This window comes from Uranotaenia lowii, chromosome 1 (assembly GCF_029784155.1).
Source record: "Uranotaenia lowii strain MFRU-FL chromosome 1, ASM2978415v1, whole genome shotgun sequence".
NCBI lineage: Eukaryota > Metazoa > Arthropoda > Insecta > Diptera > Culicidae > Uranotaenia > Uranotaenia lowii.
Window position 1 is genome coordinate 100933380 of NC_073691.1, and position 18292 is coordinate 100951671.

General features: G+C 36.9%; 1 long non-coding RNA gene across 1 annotated transcript; it reads left to right on the top strand.

Annotated features, from left to right (window-relative positions):
• The first annotated feature begins 16045 nt into the window (after positions 1 to 16045).
• Positions 16046 to 18161, top strand: LOC129739437 (uncharacterized). The gene is made up of 3 exons (XR_008735862.1): positions 16046 to 16535; positions 16596 to 17912; positions 17974 to 18161. It is a non-coding gene; the product is annotated as an uncharacterized LOC129739437 (long non-coding RNA).
• The last annotated feature ends 131 nt before the right edge of the window (positions 18162 to 18292 follow it).

Below are 18292 nucleotides of genomic sequence, written 5' to 3' on the forward strand. Positions count from 1 at the left end.
ATAAATAAGAAGCTTTTCATTAGGGCTCGACGAATTAGTTAATCCAGCCAGCGTTCTAAAATTTGAAAAAAATAAACAAAAAGAAAATTTTAATACTTTTTCGATGAGGTAAAATAAATGTTTATTGTTTGATCTATAATTTTTGTATTATTTGAGATATTGAGAGATTTTTACTGCCCCTACTCGCATAACAGTCCCATATGAATTTTCGTCAATTTTCATTTAACCTGACAGTTCGTCATTTTGAATATAGGGCTTCAATATAAAACAATAAAAAAAGAGATTTTGTTCTAGAAATTTCGAAAAAAAATATCAACTTGTGACTGTCCCATACGGAATATATCCGCATAACAGTCCCATATGTGAAATACCACGAATTTGGTTACTTTTCAATGCTTCTTTCGGCGAAATAGTCTTTGATTTATTGCTTTGAATCATTTAAAAAAGATTTCACTCACTCGATGTCGAGTTATACACCCTAGTTTTCGAAGCCAGGTCAGTTAGAAGGAAGGAATGTCTTCCTAAGCGAAAAACTATCAGATGTAATCAAAAATCGTAAAAAGATTCAACTTACAATGCGGAATTCACGATATTTTTTCCAAAAGTATGTTTCTTTTAATGAAAATTGTATTGAAAGGTTCAAAAATGATCAAATTTAAGTCTTAGGAAAAAGCTTGGTGAAAAAAACATATTCTGTATGGGACTGTTATGCGAGTAGATTTAAAAAAGGTTTGAAATATGCTCGCATAACAGTCCCATATCGAAAAAAATGGTGCTCCCGACCCGACATATTTTTCTGTATCCATACATAAATTTGCAAATAGTGAAACAAGTTTTTGTCAAACAAAAATGTCGACAAATCAAAGGAAAATTTCCTTTGACTTTGGGATAAACATTTCTCGTTTCCTTATAAATGCCAGCAATAACTTAAAAAAAATTGCTTTATCATTTCATTTTAACGAAATTTTATTCCATTGATTCAAAGAAATTTGATTGAATAAATTGAAGAATTGTTTCAATTGACCTTTTTTCCTCGTTGTGTAGTCATTTTTGCTTTTAAATTAATGAAATCCTGGTAGAATATTTGAAATCATTGTTCTGTCAAAAAGAAAATTCGTAGAAATAATTTTAAAACAATTAACCGTGAAACTCAAAACTTATGCAATTTTTCTAATAAAATGGGTTTTTCCTTCTCAATTATTGAGTGTCTGCAATGAAAGTGTTTCCGTTTTATATTTGCTTCTACACCGGTGGGGAGTGGGTGTTTTAGCCGATTCTAAAATTTCAAATTTTGCTAAAACTGGTATACTTAAAACCAATATTTACGCCTGAACCGTTGCAGGTGCTCTTAGGGCTGTCCCAACGGTAGATGCAAAACACGGTTTTCGACCACGCTAAAACATTTCGGCTGGCACCGGTGTCGTATATTGCTGTTTTAGCACAGTTATCGATTTCGAAATTCCCAACAGTTATACGCCTTTGTTCCAAATTCATGCAAATTTGGAACAGGATTTCAAAATATACGACAGACCGATTTAGTTCACGGTGAGAAAATTTTAGCCAACAATGATTTCTTTCACACATGTTTGGGTACCATTGGTGATAATAGTTTCTTTTTAAGATATTATTTGAATGTTTTTTTTCGCTTCAACCACCCTATACGTAACATAAATTGAGAATAGATGTTAATAAAAACCATATCAAGTATAAATAATAGATGTCACATTATTCTCGATTTAATATAATTGAATAAAAAGCTTTTCATTTGGGTTCGACGTATTAGTGAATCCAGTCAGCGTTCTAAAATTTGAAAAAAAAATAAACGAAAAGAAAACGGGTGGGGAGTGGGTGTTTTAGCCGATTCTAAAATTTCAAATTGTGCTAAAACTGGTATACTTAAAACCAATATTTACGCCTGAACCGTTGCAGGTGCTCTTACAATTGGAGAATGTTCCTGAAGTAGATGTACACGCTAGAAACTATTAAACCATTTATGTTTCAAAAATAACCATTTTTGACCTTTTCCCGGGAAATGCCATTTTATGAGTTCTCCATGAGAACTCATAAAATGACTTTTCGGGGAGAAGTAGAAATATGGTTATTTTTCAAACGTAATCGGAAAGAGCGGAGAAGTAAAAAATGGTTATTATTGAACCGTAACTAGCAAGTAACGGCAATAGCTATATTGAACTATATTAAAAAATTATCGACAAAATTAAGCAAAAACACGTTTTTCAAATATTTTATCTGTATTTCTGTTCTTATTTTCAATTCATCATAGTGTTTAATTTAGTGGCTAGCGCTAGGCGAACACCAACAGCAGCCGGAACACCCGATAACTTTTAAAGCAGCAAAAGTGATTTTTCCCCCACGACCTCCACCGAGTTTAAATGAGAAAACTATATAGTTATAACCTAACGTCGGTGCCGAATAACTCCGGAAGTGTTGATCCCATATGCCTGGGTGCCATTTTGTAGATCCGTAGCTTCAGCAAATGGCCAACATATCAGTGCCACAACACCAGGGCTGTTCGTTTACGGGGGGTTGAATAATTTATTTACTACCGGCGGGTGATGTTTTTCAAGTAGTCCAGCCGGCTCCAGCTCCTTCCGGATGGTGAAAAAAACGGTCGTTGTAGTATCTCGCATTTCGCACCGAAATGATAAAAAATCTGAAAAAAGAATGCTTGATTCAGTAACAAACTTTTTTTCCTTGGGAGGCTATATTTCAAATTATTCAAAGGAAAATAAAAACTTACCGGCAGATTGTGCGAGGACCGCTTGTGCTTTTTCAGCTTTCGTTTGTTGTGGCTGATTACTATGAACCGGTAGCATTGACTTTATGATAATATTTGTGTTTTTACGTTTTTATAAAAATTTCAAGTGGGGTCTTCTAATCCGTGTCCTGAAATATTTTTTGTTAGGTTAGAATTTTTATTTAAAGATAATCAATATAAAACTATTTACCCTTTATCATACCATCAGATTTGATGTTTTCCGGATTACATGGACCAATTTAATTGAGAACTCGATTCAATTACGCGGTTTAATGGAATTTTCTTAAACGCGTTCGTCTGCACATCGATTGTATTCAAAATGGCTACGATAAAAACACCAAATTATTCAAACATTTTCTGGTTAACGCACGAGATCTACAAAAATGGTTAAAATTCATGAAGGAAAAATTCTTAAAAAATAACCATATTGCCAGTTTTTGGGCCAAAGCCATAAAATGGTTATTTTTGAACCAAAAATGGTTAAATAAAAATGAGCGTGTACACGCTAGAAATTATTAAACCATTTACGATTCAAAAATAACCATTTTTGACCTTTTCCCGGGAAATGTCATTTTATGAGTTCTCCTTGAGAAGTCATAAAATGACTTCTGGGGGAGAAGTTCGAATATGGTTATTTTTCAACCGTAAAGGGTAGCATCCTAGAAGTAAGAAAACGGTTATTTTTCAACCGATATTTAAAGAGCAATATTGAGGGATTGAACGGTATCATAGACTTATCGACTAAATTAAGCAAAAACACGATTTACAAATATGTATGTTGTTTATTTTATTCCTTGTATCTGTGGTGCTTAGCGCTAGGCGAACACCAACAGCAGCCGAAACACCCAGCAGCATTTGAAGCAGCAAAATTTATTCCCCCACGATTACCACCGAATTTAAATGAGAAAACTAACCTAACGTCGGTTCCGAACAATACCGGGAGTGGTGATCCCATATGCCTCGGTGACATTTTGTAGAACCGTAGCTTCAGCAAATGGCCAAATCAGTATTACCACACCAGTGCTTTTCGTTCACGGGGGTTTGAATGGTTCTTTTATGACCGTCGGATGATGTATTTCATGCGGTTCAGCCAGTTCCAGCTCCTTCAGGATGGTGAAAAAATGGTCGTTGGAATATCTCGCATCCCGCAATAATTGATAGAAAACCTAAAACAAGAATTCAGTAACCAACCTTATTTATCCATGGAAAATAAAAACTTACCGGGGCATTGTGCGAAGACCGCTTCCAGATAGTGCGAGGACTACTGTTCAAATTGCTCGCGTTTTCCTTAGCTTTTTCAGCTTTCATTTGTTGTGGCTGATTTCGATGAACCGGTAGCAAGCGGTTCAATTACAAGCGGGGCCTTCTAATCCGTGTCCTGAAAAATTTTTTTAGGTTGGAGTTTTTATTCGAAAATAATTTATATTAAATTGTTTACCTTTTATTGTCAATAGATTTGATGTTCCAGAATTACAAGGACCGATTTGAATGAGAACTCGGTTCAGTTACGCGGCATTATGAATTTAAAAAAAACGCGTTCGTCTGCACATCGATTATTTTCAAAATGGCTACGATGAAAAAACAACATTTTTCAAACATTTTTTGGTTAATGCTCTAGAACTACAAAAATGGTTTAAATTTGTGAAGGAAAAATTCTTAAAAAATAACCATATTGGCAATTTTCGGGCCAAAGCCGAAAAATGGTTATTTTTGAACCAAAAATGGTTAAACAAAAACGAGCGTGTAGAATTTCAGCTATGATTTTTGGGTCGACAAAAATACGTTACCGGCGTTACGGGCGTTACACTTCTGTATACACGATTATACACAAACAATCGAAATTGAACAAAATCATCCCGTCGATGAGTAATAAATGAGTAAATTGATCGTACAGTTCAATCCTTAGAAATTTAGGCAAAAATTATCTATATGATCATGATTTATTATTACAATTATGAATAACTTATTGTGTAGTTATTGAGCCTTATTCTGCGACGCGAATGAAGTGACTCGGAGTCACATTAGTCGTAGTCACGTGACTCTAGTCGGGGTATTCCGAGAGGCGACTCACTCACGGTGACAAGTTCATTGCCTCGGTGGCTTGATGTTCATTTTGACGTTCCAGAGGCAATGAACCAGTTTCATCGGGTTCACCATGCGATCTGTCAAACATGTAAGAAACATTCAAAGCAGGTAGTGTGATATTCAATTTCTTGGATGACGTCACTATCCTGAAGTATTTTAAAATTGATACTGATTTTATGCATTTGTTATGCATCCAGCATCTGACTCAAAGTAGGAATTAATTCTATATAAGTTTTTTTTTTCAAATATGCTCAGTGGAATTCAAATGGTCTATTGTTCTAGTGAAGATTGGGATTTGCATTTTTATACGTAATAAAATCTAAGATTAAGATCGAAAGTTCATATTGGAAATCTAGATCAAAATTTTTCTTCTGAATTCCGTATTAATTTTCTGCATTTAGTATTCAATTCAATTAAAATCGAAATTTAAATAGCTGCATAATTTCCAAATTGAAGATCAGATTGAAATCTCAGACGCGAATCAAAATTTAACATTTTCGGATCAATTGAAAGTTTTGCGATTAACGTTCATTGTAATTCAAAAGTGAGACAGTTTTATACAACAATATTTCAGATTCATATTTCAAATTTGAATTCAGATATATCTAAACATCTGAACTAGACACATAATTCAGATCTACAGACTTCAGATTACATCTTAGGCACATGAAACCAGAGGCTCTCTGGCAGAGGGGTTAAGTTATTAAAGAAAAAACGCGCTTCAAAGATTTCGTTTTGTTCGTTTTCCGTTTACTTTTCGGAAAGTTTTTTTTCCGGTCAATCAAAAATGTATGATTTAAAAAATTCTTTAAAAATCCTTAAATTAACATTAGATTAAGATAAGTTTATGCGGAATCGATTTGCATCATCAAACCAAATTTTATGATTTCTGCATATTTCAAACTAGAATTTCAGATTTCTTATCATATAATTTTTCAGATTCAGGTTTCAAAGTTCTTCATAATATATACCCCATATTAGTCATGTTCCTTGATTTAATTAAATTAAATTTAATTTAATTAATCAAATGAAAAATAATTCAAATGTTATTTTAAAGTTATAAAAAGGATTCATTTTGCAATGATTCGCAACTTTTTTTCCAATTCTAGTTGTTTTCAGTTGATATCGTCAATTTTGATCATTTATGGAAAATTTTAGTTAAGTTTCAATTTTTTAGCTCCTTTTTTCAAAGTTCTATAATGCAAACGTAGCATACTTAATCATCACTATATTTCAAATATGTTCTCGAATTTTAAAAAACATTTGTTACCCATTATTAAACGATTTTAGTTGAACATTTAAAAAAAATCTATTTCATATACAGTATAGTGCCGATTTTGTCAGCCCCATCTTGAATTTAGGGCTGACAAAACAGGGTACCTGACAAAATCGGGAAAAAAAAATTTCTTGAAAATAATTTCAATTTTGATTTGATAATTGTCCGTTTACTTGTTATTTCGATATTTTATGTCAATACCATGATAAGGGGTGACATTGACCCCTTTCCTTTATTTTTTACCCTTCTTACAAAGAAGGGTATACATGTCGCTTGAAAAAACAACTACCGATCCGAGGCCCGGAGGGCCAAGTTTCATATACCATTCGACTCAGTTCGTCGAGATCGGAACATGTCTGTATGTGTGTATGTATGTGTGTATGTGTGTATGTATGTGTGTATGTTTTTTTTTATTAGTTGTTAACCCAGGTGGTAAATCCATTTTACGGATTGCATTCCAAGGCACGGCGAGCCACCGCGTCCCCCCAGTTTGCTACTCTGGGTCCATGGGTGCAATTGGACGACTCATGATACAATGCTAAGGAACACTGTACCCCCTACGCCATAAAGTCCACCTGGGGCCACTGACCTTTGTTCCCACCTCGAACTGTTTGACACACTTTGCTTCAATAGTGGGAGGTCATTTCGCGCTAGTGCGCTCCAAGGCAATACTCGTTTCCGAACCCTCTGATAGCATAGCCTCATTCTAACACAACTCGATGCGCGACCCCTCCTCTGACGAGTTAGGACCCGACATCTCATCGTGTGAATGAGGTCCCCACGTAGCGCAACTACTAACTTTGTGAATCCAGTCCAAGATCCAGAAACACAAAGCGAGTTGTCGACGGCACTTTCTCTGTTCAAACACGCGGGTAGGGGGGGTAAGCCCCCTAGGCCACGTGTAGGACTCAGACTCCTCCGAACTCACAAATAGTGTTGACTTAAGTCACCACCCAGCGCAACTACCCGATCTTCAAGTCGGGCGCTTCACCACCCGAAGCGCAGATCGGGCTATAGAACGCCCTCATCAGGTCACACTCGCGATTTGGGCGCATCAATTCCCGAAACGCGTGTCGAACCCTGACACCTCCGGCAGAATGTGCCTCTCGGACACTGACGTGTAAACACGTCCCTAAGTGATCGGCCCACCATTGGCCACCACTTTGCGCATCTACTCATTTTGCGAGACGGGTCTATACCCACCGAAGCGCAAAACAAGTTGGCGATCGCTCTCCCTCCGGTCGCATCCGCATATCAGGGTCATGACCCCCCGACAGCGTGTTGGACCATCACACTCACACCCAAGTACTGGTACCTAAGTACCCGGGTGCACCACTTCTTCCGCGCGGGTTTGGCGGGACCCGTCGACGGCCTCTAGTGGGTTTGGTGTAGTTCTCTTGGCCGTACATCTGCAATACGCCGGACTTGCAGACACGTTTCCACTCTGCACCACGGGGAGGTGGAACTACGTCGCAGAGCATGTATGTGTGTATGTGTGTATGTATGTGTGTATGCATGTGTGTATGTGTGTGTATGTTACAAAATAATGTCACACACGTTTCTCGATGACCGCTTGACCGATTTGAGTTCTTGAGGCTTCAAATAAAAGGTCTTGCAAATAGCAAAATGGAGGACCTGTTCAAGAACTGTCTCCAAAAATAGTGGTTATTGAGGAAAAAAAACGAAACTCGCTCAGCCTTAAGGAAAAAGTCAAAATCCTTCGGAATCTTGAGGAAAAGGCTGTGAAGAAAGCAGACATCACGAAGAAGTACAACATCCATCCAACAACCGTCAGAAAAATTCAAAAAATGCTGACTCCATACTTCGTGCGGCATCCAACACCTCGTGACGTCTTGGTAAGACTTTCAAATACGTTTCCACAGGTGCGTATAAAAATTTGGAGGATGTTTTGTTTCTTTGGTTTCTTAACCAACGACGCCTGAACAAAACAGTTTCTTCGACCATGCTCATATAGTCAAAGCTCAAACATTTGCTGAAAGTTGCAACGTCCCAGATTCATTTAAATTTTCACCGCACTGAATACATAACTTCAAAAAGCGCTACGGTATCCGCAAGCTTAAGATATGTGGCGAAGCGTTGTCGAGCGATATAGGAAATGTTGAGGGTTTTTTGGAGAACTTTCACGAGCAAATACTTCATCGAGAGCTTACTGCTCAGATGGTATATAATGCGGACGAATCGGGATTGTTTTTTAAAATGTTGCCAACAAAATCACTTGTTGGTTCGAAAGAAGCAAGTGCTCCAGGGCGTAAAATTATTAAAGAGCGCATCACTTTTATGCCATGCGCCAATGTCACAGCAGACCATAAGCTCCCTCTTGTCGTAATCGAAAAATCTCGGAATCCCAGAGGAATCCCAGAACGTCAAACAAATGAAGAAGCAGAGCATCCTGAGGAACCAGACCAGAGTACATCTCCACCACTAAAATGGTTGAATCATCGTACGAAGGGACAACCAGCCATGTAGAAGCGGTGGGAATGTTCGATAAATCATCGATTGGGCAGAAGAATCATCCTTTTGGATTCGTCAGGTAGCTATGGTAAAATCTCTGGGAAATTTATGTTAAACCACAACAATGGAGCGTTTAAATTTGAAGTATGTAATGGTACTTTTTTATGGACTTACAAAAATAAGTGTTTTATTTTGAACCGTCCTTTATTTTTCTGAATTTAAAAGAGAAAAAAATATGTTTCATGCAAAACGACAAATCCACGTGGTTTGTGGATAGTTCCCTAAGGGACTATCCATAAACCACGTAGACTCATTTTTGGTCATTTCAAACCCCTGCCTTCCCACTCGTATACTTTTGTCCATATAAAATTTCGAAAATTTGTATGGAGCGTAGACCCAAGCACCCCCCCCCCTCCTCCCTGAAGTCTACGTGGTTTATGGATGATCCCTAAGGGCTATCCATAAACCATGTGATCAAAATGTGGTCAAGTTTCAACCTCCTTCCATTCGTCATCAATGGAAACTCTTATGAACCTTCAATCACCCCCAACCCTTAAAATACCAACCCTTAAAATACCAAGTGGTTAATAGGTGGCCCTCTACGTGGGTCAGGACAACCCCCAAAAAACATACAGTATTAAATGACTGGCAATTTTAGTTCAAAAGCAGAAAATTTCAACTAAATTTAAAGGCTGACAAAATCGGGATAAAATGCTGACAAAATCGGGGATAGACAAAATCGGGGGTAGACAAAATCGGGAGCTGACAAAATCGGAACAATACTGTATTGAACGGATGTCATAATTGATAAAAAAAAAATTGTGCCTGATAAACCCTATGGCAGTTGCAATCTAAATGATCTAAAATTCAGAAACCAAGATATGTTTATCATAAGCTTTGAAACAATCTCAAATTTTTATTTAAATATTTGAGTAATGTCAGGAATATGTTTTTCTTTGAATTGTTTCTACCTGTAGTTTGGATTTAAATTACAAATTGACTGAATAAAGAATTGAACATATATGAACATAGTTATATACACACTAATATTTTTTTTAAGTTATTAATTTTCAGTCCATGTACTCATACATATGCAAAACCAAAAATGTCCAACCTAAAAAAACAGTTCGTTGAAGTTCATTCGAAATGACTTTCGCCCAACTTACGTACATTCCAAGGTGATGTAAATCAAATTATTTTCATGCAAAATTTTTCACTCTAGTTTCAAAATTTTAAGTGTAAATTTTATGCTGAATATTTTAATTTTGTATTTACAATGAGCTATAACACTCTTATCAGCAAAAAAGTTGATTTTTTGTATGTTTAGGTTCAAACTAGTGAACCTGTATATAAGAGAAGTGACATCTGAAACACAAAATTCCAATCGAGCAAAAGAACTGTCAAAATCGATTCCAATCGATCCGAGCATTTTGTCGCAGAGCTTTTACCTTTCTTATTGAAAACTCAACCAAGGAAGGTATTGCGATTGTTGTTATAGTTTAAACAGATAATTTTTTAGCTGGTCATATGAATTTATGATTAGGTGCAATTTTTTTTTTAATGCTTTGGTGAATCATGTTTCTAGTTAGAAAGCTAACTGATTATTAACGAAATTCAAGTCATTCATACCGTTTATCGCGATCCTTCGGTCATCGAGTTCAATGTTATTTTGTTGAATTGAAGGAGCGTTCACTTTAGAGCTTGAACATTGAGCCAGAAAACAGTGCTGGGAATTTTTTTGTCCAAGATTTCGGCGATGTTGCCACATATTTCATTTTAAGAGGGATCAGATGTCGTTTCTCTTATATGAAGGTTCACTAGTTCAAACTAATTTTTAACAAAAAATATATGCTTCACCTCCCTTGACATTGCATTGGTATTTACCGCCATATTCATTTTCGATGAATCAAACGTAAGGAAAACAAGAGGAAGAACAAAACAAACAAAAACATTTAAATTAGCGCTTCAAATCTATCCGCGTTTTCGCGTCGAGTTCCTGGAGCCGTACGGGGAATATGACCACCAATTTGACTCCTGCCTCCGGAGCCAGCACCGGAATACATCGGAAAAAAAAATCTAGCCAAATAGAAAAAGGTAAGTTTCCATCAACGACTGTACGGACGGACGGAACTATAATTCCGAATCAACTCTACTTCATTAGATGCGACTGGATTCCAAGTAGGAACTTCCAACAGGCTAGAAGGTGATTGTCAGCGCGGTTTGGTCGTTTGGTCAGCGAGCGCAACAGTGTGGTCTTCCTCAGACCAAGCGGCACTCCGGACCACCGGAATAACATGAACTGGTGCTTTTGTCAGCACTCCAGGCCGCATCAAACTCTCCCGACTCGAATCGTGCTGGTATCGAGAAACACAGTGGAGAAGCCAACAAGGAAATGCTTTGTGGAAAATGAAGAACAGCAAGCAAATGTAAGTTCGTTAAATTTATATTAATAAAGTATTTAAAAAAATATAATTTTGTAAAATTGTATCCGAAATCTCTTTCCTATGTGTGTGCATGCTCCCTTTAATAATGGCTGTAAAATCATTCTACTGGGGAGAAATAAAACAATAAAATTGAAGGAATAATTTGAATAAAATTAAAATCTATAATTCTGCACGACCCTCTTGAAGACCTTTCTGTTTTTCAACCGAAGAGTTCAATTTTGAGTATTTATTTCTTAAAAACATTTACTCAAGAATACAAAAATGAAATCAAAGAATTTAAAAAACTGCTTTTATTGCTTCCCTCTATGATTAGTTTTCAAATTTGGTCCTTTTTCATTTTTATTTTGTCAAAATAAAAAACCACTATCGATTTTTTTATGGAATTCAGCTGCTTTCTCCTTATTTCCTACCGAGTCACTTGCAAAATAGGTTACGACTGCAAAAGTCACTTGCCACCGACTTGAGTCACGCCATTCGCCTCTGGGAATACGGTGACAGTAAAAAAAAGTTCATTCGAGTCACCTAAAGTTCATTCAAGTCACGGCATTCGCCTGCTAGAATACGGTGACTCTAAAAATCGTAGTCACTTCACGTCATTCGCCTCGCAGAATAAGCCCCATTAATTAGATTAATTAGTGTTGCCAGGCGATGTTGTTAATCAAATTTGCAATGTGCTTATACACTGCAAAAAATCCACCCTTTGAATGTATGTTTCCTCACACATAAGGTCTTCAAAACTGCTCTACGCATATATTTCATATACTTCATATTATCATCATATGTCACACATAAATTGTATATCCATAACATAAAGTTTATGATATTGACTCATACATTCTATGATTTTCGTCTTTGAAAATTTCCGTGTTTTCAAAATGGCCACCCTGAAGAAAAAGTTGGTGTGCCCTTTCAATTCAAACATTTCATAAATACCCGAATAGGATTGCACCGTGAAAACACCATGAATTCCATATTCACAAACCATAAATTGTATGGTTTACACCATGATTATAATCGTCCACGATACCGTGAATACACATTGGAATTCATAGTTTACGACCGTACATTTCATCGTTTTGCCGAAAATAACCATGAAAAAGGGGTATTGTTATGCAGCGTGACCATGAAAAAAATGGCGATTTTCCATACATTGAGAAGCCCAAAAATATGAAGTTCATTGTTGTAGCATCTTCCAATTTTTCATAGTAAAATCATGAAAATCCGATGATTTTCATTGTTAAACCGCTGTAATAAAAATTTTTGCTTATGGTGGGTTTTTTGTACTCGGTTTTTTTCTGTCATCATTTTTTCATGTTTGTTTTAGCAAAAAAAAAACAATAAATTTCTTGACATTTATTATTTATTCTAATAATCCTGACACATTACTTACAATTAATTATTCACTGGACTGCTTTGAGGCTCGCATCCCGTCATCCATTGGCTACCGGAACCTGTGCCATCCGCAGAGTGTTTGTTGCTAGAATATAAAATATTATTAATGATTGTCTCCTGTTAACTTTAACTTTAACTTACCGTTGCGCCAATCTCCAAACACTTTGAATAAACATATTAAAAAAACCTTCTAAAACATATAAAAAAACTTTCGAAAACCCTTCTCCCGACCGAGAATGATTGCGGAGAGAAAAAAAACGTCCCACGAGCTGCGGCTGTCAAAAAATCGCCCTACACGAAAAACTTGGAATTGTGAACTCTTGAAAAATTTACGCTCGCCGGATGTTGTTTTTACCATGAAGTTCATGGTCACATTGAAATTCAATGGAAAAAGAATGTGATACCATGGTTCTGTTCTATTCGGGTATTACTCTATTATAAAAAAAACATCGATTATTGATCTCTTCTAATCTCCCCCACAGGAAACCAAGCCCTGACTACTGAGGCAAGGACGTCGGCCTGGTGTTGATCGAAGCCATCGATATTGTTCCATTCGACTGGAACAATCGTTTTAGCTGCTGATTTTTCGGTGCGGAATTCGCGTTTCTGTGCCAATGGAATACGAACGCGAGACATGTAAGTATTAGGCTTAGCGTTTTTACATTTATTTTTATTTAAAATAAAAAGTTTAAAAATGTTTCTAACCATAATCTTACATTGTTTTATTTCCCTCCGAAAACCAATTCGCACAAAATAAAACGTTTTCAAGTAGGCATGCACGTAAACGCCAAGATGTAGGCAGATGTTTGAGTGAAATGTAGGCTTATAATATTTATGTGTGGGATTTTACTTTTATGTGACGCATATAAAAATCATAATTTTGTATTCTATATGTGTGGACACGTTATTTTCAAATGGGAATCACATTGCAAAAATCTATAAGGCTAACACATATCCCCAATATGTGGATTTTTTGCAGTGTACATATGTGTGAAAACATTTTGTTTACGTATACTTGTGCAACAAAAGAATGCTTTTCTGAAAGTTCTTAGTATAATCTTGGAGCTAGAGACTGTGGCTTACAACAAACAGATTGAATCTTTTTTTTAAATATTATATGTTTTGACATTCTATTCGCAATTAGTTTCATTAACATTGTTTGCAGTTAAACAGAATCTTCAATTGATTATTGAATTGATAATATGTAAGTAAAAAAAAAAATTGAAAGAAGAAAATTAAGTTTGGTATCCGATATAAAATGTCACAGTATTTAAATGAAATTAGGCAGGTTAATTACAAACAGGTTGTCATTGATGTCGTTAAAATTATAATTTCAATTTCTAAATGTTTTGTATCTTGAGTGCGTGTGGAAAATATATGTTGGTAATCAATTCTAGCTTAAATGTTATAGTTGAGTTTAGTTGTATCGTATGCAAATTACTCAATTGTTGATCAAACTTTGTAATGAGCTATAGAATATGCAGAATATTATTTGATATTTCAAAATTTGTTTTCTTGTCTTGTTATAAGAATGTTAAAGTAACTGATTTTCGAATCAGGTTGCTTTTATTGATATTTATTAAATGGTATAGAACTTGATATTTGAGAACAAGATTAAAGCTGATCGAATTATATATAGAAAGTTTATTAAATTTTTAGTTTTGGTTTATTGAAAAAGGTATAGAGGTGAAGGCGAATGTAGAGAATATTGAGAGTACAAGTGTAGATTACTATTCTAGCAACACTGAAGCAATAATTAATTGGTTCGTTCACAGTTGAAGGATTGACGTAGGATCCGTTCAGGAAAGAAAATGTGCAAACGAGAGAGTGAGAGCTCATAATTAGCATGACTACTCGAGGAGAGAAGGAAAGGGCTTTAGAAAGCTGGGGCGATGAGGAAATTTTCGGAAGTCAGTTGACAGAGAGAGCTTGAGAAAGAAGGATAGATTTGCGAAAAGAATTATAAATTTAAGAATTAGGAAGAAAAAGTTGAAAAATATGGTTAAAGAAATGGATCGGTTACGACAGTAACATTAAAATCACTTCGGGTATTACCCAGCCGTGATTCCAATGTAGGCCGAGGCTGACTGCGAACAGGCAGGTTGTTTGCCGGTCTGACGTGTGTAGACGAAAAAGAGGAAGGAGGAGAAGAAACTTTTCTGGAAACTTTGGGGTTTTTCCTAGAAGCAACAATTTTTGCCCTAACGGGACAATCTAGAGAATTCGAGGAATGATTACCTGCGCAATTCGCACACTTAAAAAATTCTGTTTTTGGCTTATCACCACCAAAAAGGCATTTAGATTTTTCATGATCGAATGAGCCGCAAAACATGCATCTGGCATTCATTCTACAATTTTTAGTGCCATGACAAAAAGCTTGACAACGACGACATTGCGTAATATTTTGTAAAAAATTGGTATGGGATTTACGAAAAGGTTCAAATTTTACTCGACAATGAAATATAAGACGAGCCTTTTCCAAAATTTTCAAATTATTAACCTGATCCTTTTTAAAATGGATCAAATAAAGTTCAGGAGCAAAACCAACACTACTGGTATTATTCTGTAACCAAAAGTTCCAAATCTAGTTTTGGGCCTTCTGCCCAAGTGAATACAGAAGAATCAATGATGATGGGATCTCATTACAACATCAATTGAGTGTGCATATTGATTGAGCACTCAATTGAAGTTCGAATAGTCGAAAATACATTTCAGGGTGGTGTTTGCCGGCAGCAAACGCTTAGGAGGTGGTTTGAGTCTTAACTATGTAAATTAGTACTGTTCAAGTCTCGTACGCCTCAGTGAGCGCGATCGGCAAAGCGAAAGCAGGCGAATAATGTAATACAATGTAAATTTTGATTTTCTCTCTTCGCCTCATCTCCTGCTCTTTAACTTTGATTGTTCCGCGTTAAACTTCCTCTTTCTTTTCTGTTCGGAGGCTCAAGGAAGCAAGTAGTGCGCGTCGTGTCCGTTGTAATTAAAAGTGAGGTTCACAAAGTAAGAACCATGTGGAGTTCATTATTTTTAATTGTGTTTTTGTGTTGCAGAGGGTCGATTAAATCGATAAGACCGGCAAGATATAGTCGTTATTTAAATGTATCTTGTGAATAGTAAGGTAAAAAAAACCTGAAACGAAAAAGAAAATTTAGTTAATTAATTATTGCACGTGTTTTATATAGAGTATACACACATATAATAGTACTTACCGAAAGTTTGTGGAAGATTAAAAACAGCTGAAAAAAGGTAAATGTCAAAGACATAAAAATGTAAAATTATGTAAGAGGTAAAAAGGGAATGGTTAATGGGTTGGCCAGCCCGCATAATCAAATACCGTACACTTAATCGTCTGAATTATTTGGTTCTGATTACATGAATAATCACGGTTAATTTTGCGACTTTGCTTATGGCGTCTTTGCTGGGGATTATAAAAAAACGATGTCCGAAAGATACGTTTAATAATCTATAGGAAAAATAATTTTTCGCGCATCTGAGTGTGGTGTGTCTTCGCTGCTGCTGTCATCAAGTTAAGAAAAAAAACACGAGGCATGTGGATCGGTACGCTTCCGGAAAACCTCCTAAATTTGGGAAGAAAATCTATAATTGGCCTCAACAGAACTGAAAAATAATCGCTCCGAGGCCAGCAACAATTTAAGCGGTGAAGGTAAGTAAAAGAATTTTTTTGTTTAGCGAAAATTGCATTGTTTTTTGTCTCCGTACAGCTTTATCCGATCGGACTAACACTGGAGCAGTTCCAGCGCTAAACAAGGTGAACGATGGCCCGGGACAACTAGCACCACTTCGGCAACAGCAGCAGTAGTACGCATTACTCTGGCGATAAAAACATTCACTTGTTTGGTCGCTCACCCATGATTGCGACCACATACACCATCCGCTACCGATTGTACAGCAATCACCACCATCAGTGGCAAAAGCAGCACCACCAAATCCAACATCAGTCGGAAACGTTACCTCGTATCACTACCCGCTTTCCGGTGGAAGAGCTCATCAGCAATGTATGTTCTCCGGGAAAAAAGTGCCGCAGTAAAAACGGATCTCAGCGCACCGGTCGACAACAGCGCAATCGATGAAGGTAAGTGGAAATCTGCTTTGTAAATCAATAATTTTATTTTTTTTCTACACTTCTACACAGTTCTACAAAATCGAAGTGGATGCAAGAAAAAAACTCCACCATCGAACTGGACAAACGCCTGAGCAGTTCCAGCACCAAATGACGTGAAAACTGGGCTGGAACAACCAGCATTCACATCATCCCCAGCAGCAGTAGTATAACTTTGGAAAAATCATCATCACAGCACCATTCCCATCATCGACAGAAGAAACGAGTTAGTTTAGGTACAGCAGCGGCCAGTTTAGTACCGTTTAGCTAGTAGGTGGCTGTTTTTTTTCTCCCACGGTGGAAGCGCACCAGGCGCGGATGTGACTCAGCGGTGGTCACAATGGGACTGAGTAGATATGATGGTGGCTCCCGTGGCTAATGAACGGAATCCAACGAGCACTGTATAGAGAATTCCTACGCTCGATTTCCCTGCTGTAAGTATCCAGTTTTATTTCACCTTCTCCCCAATCCCCTCACATTTTTTTTGTATTTTAAACAGTGCCGGACCTCTTAAGGCAAAATTGAGCAACTGAAGGCAGCTGCTAATTTGTTGATTCGTGGTGATCCGGAAGGGAAATTTTCCAGAACAGATATTATATTATAGGCAGCAGAATGGCTCGGAATATTTCTTCCCGAGTCAGAAGCGTAGTGTGAGCCGGCGTAGAAAAAGCAACCACCACGACATCACCAATAGTAACAGCAGTGTGTGGAGGAAAATCATTTCAATCGTCCAGTTCCTCTGCCACGATTGCGACAAAATCCGTCACTGATTGTATCACCATCACCACCAGCAGAGGCAACAGCAGACAATCGCTGGAAGCGTTTCTGGCATCACAGCCCGCTTTCCGGTGGATGAGACCATCACCACCTTACAGTTTTGGACCCGGATGCGAAAAACAAAAAATGGTTCCATGAAATCGGCAAGGTATGTTCTCTGTTTTTTTTTAAATATATTTTTTTTTAAATTTGTGGTTGTCTTAAAGGCTAGTCCACACTAGGAGACGATTTGTCTCGAGACGGTCTCAGCGTCTGCCATTTTATTCGGTATCGCCACAGCATGAGCAAAAACTATACAAAGTCTGCAGGAAATTGGAATGTAACCGAACAATGAATATAAACGAAGTCGAATGGGTCTGATCCAATAAGTTTGCTTCATCCGGACGATTACGTGCATTGCAATCCTCAAACTATCATGTAGCAGATGTAGCTGCATATTCCGGTACCGTTTCGGAAATTTTACAGATGTCGGTCAACATCGCCTGATGGCGCACCACCGCACCGCACCAACATCACCTGATGGCGCACCACTCAACGGAGAAAAAAAATGTAGCTATGTTGAATGCTTTTAGGGTAAGCTTCCAAACACAATATGTATGTTATTCCTTTATTTCAAAAAGTTTTTTTTTGGCAGATGTGTTCCGATAAACTCGAACATGGTAAACAGGCAGAATTTCCATTCTGCGAATGGAAGGTCTGCAGATGTCGACACAGGGAGTAATTCCAGAAGCCAAACGGCAGCTATCGGATTTGATGGCGCAGATTAGCTTTCCAAAAGAATTTATGATCGAACATTTCTTAAACAGGCTGGCGATTGTACCCAAACGTGAAAAAAGAAATACCGTAAACAATTCTAATTTTGCTCATTTAAAGAAGATTTTGTTTAATCATATCTATATTTATTAAGACATTTTACTTTGAAAGTTTCATTTTGCCTAGTAGGTATATCCATT